Source organism: Enoplosus armatus, chromosome 17 (genome assembly GCF_043641665.1).
Source record: "Enoplosus armatus isolate fEnoArm2 chromosome 17, fEnoArm2.hap1, whole genome shotgun sequence".
Classification (NCBI taxonomy): domain Eukaryota; kingdom Metazoa; phylum Chordata; class Actinopteri; order Centrarchiformes; family Enoplosidae; genus Enoplosus; species Enoplosus armatus.
In genome coordinates, this window is record NC_092196.1 from 2,374,456 (window position 1) to 2,376,440 (window position 1,985).

The following is a 1,985-nucleotide window of genomic DNA, read 5'->3' on the forward strand; positions in this document are numbered from 1 at the left end:
CCCTACCATCAGCTCCGCATCCAGATTCCATTTAATAATAAAACCTCCCCTTATCCAAACAACTCTGTCCGTGTCCTGCACTTGGGTCCCTCCAGTGTGCATAACACTGCCTCGTGTTGTAAAGATCTTGCAATCTAGCAAGTGCATTTGTTTTGGAAGCAAGTAAAAGAGAGACTCAACACAATCCTTGCATTAGACTCTGCATGTCTACTTTGCCACAACTAAATCGCAATATGCAATCCAATTCTTTTCAATGTCTCTTTGGCATGACTCGGTTCCCTTCATTTGTACCAATGAGCTGTTGAAAAGAATCGGTCACAAAAGTAACATCACTAATTAAGAATACTGTGAAACCTAGTTGGACTGGCCATCAGGAGCACCCGAGCAAGTTTTCGTGGTGGGGCCACTTGACAATTTGGGCTAATGCAAAATATACAGGTTTTAAAAAAACAAAATAAAAAAAAATGCAAGTGGGCTGCCAGGGCCAGCATTAAATCTGTCAGTCTCCCTCTCCAATTACTTTTGGTCCCGTTCATTCTAACTTTACCTGTGGCCCACCCTTTTCCCATCTCTGAGTTGTGACATTTGGAGCGGCGAAGATGGACAAACAAAAAGAGAAAACGTCAAGGTGGGGCTGAGAGGGAAGATAAAGATAATAGGGATAAGATAAGCCAGGTTTGGGTTTGGCTAGCTGGCTATTTAGCTATATCGGGTGCCCTTTATTGAAACATGTTCAACTTTTTGTATGCGCTGGTCAATGTTATTTTTCTGATGTGCTACAGCAAACCTTCGAAATGTTGAACTCTCTTGGTGTTTTTGGGGACTCCCTGAGAGGAACTGCTCACTGGGGAGCTCTCCCGAGAACTACAAATCTTTTTTTTCTGTTTGTATTTGCACCGCCAATAAGAACACTTGCCGGCCGGCTGGGGGTTGGTATAGCAACGTCACTCGGCACACACTAGAGTTTTATATTTCGCTTTGACAAGTCAAAATCATATTGTATCCCCGTCGCATACACGCTCAATGAAGCCTGAACGTCAGTCAGTCCATTTGTCCGTGTTTTGATTTTTTTTTGTGGTTTTTTTTTTGTGGCTGCTGTTATGAAATGTTACACAGGTTTTTCAAGACGGCGGTCGCTGGTGCCGCATTGGCTTGTGATTGACCAATCAACATCCGCTTACACACACACTTTTGCTGGGAAAGTACCTACACACACAACATAAAAAAGTGGCTGGGTCCTTAAACTGTTCTTGGAACTATGAAAAAGTTCCGCCAGTCTTAAAACACCTATGCAAGAGTTTTTTGACAAGTCACTGTGGGCTGTTAAAGAGGGCCTATTATGCTTTTCTTTATTTGCTGTCATATATCAACTGTCACAATGTTGAATATTCATACTAAACGTGCTTCATTTTTTCAACCGCTGTGTCTATCTGCTGTCTATCATATGGTATCTCTGCTCCAGGCACCGACTTTTGGGGGGGTTGGCTTAAAGAGACCAGAGCTCAAACGGCTTCAGACAGAGGGTGAACTGAGGGGCTGCATGAAGGGCCGGTAGAAGATAAATCAGGACTTTTTTTGATCTGTGAATCATGCAAAGCTGCTCTAGTGGAATCACAAAAAGAAAACATCGAGCTGGAAATGTGTCTAATTTGCATAATGTTAATGTGAATAGGGGCAATGGTTAAGTCACTCAGCCTGACAAATTGCACTACTACTCTTGATTACACCTTTCAACCCAGTTGGAGAATGCTTAGTGGTTTTATTACTACCCAAACGCCAAGGACTGCGTAAAGGCCTGAACTGAAACCTAAAAAAAATCTGTTTTCTATGACGTCCGTATTTGATACAAATAAAGATTTGTTTAAAAAAAAAAAAAAGAGAGAGAGAGAGAGAGAGAGAGAGAGAGAGAGAGAGAGATAGGAAGCCCCTCCTCCTGCGCAGACCACAGAGAGACAGGCGGACAAACACAGATTCCGCGCCGACGT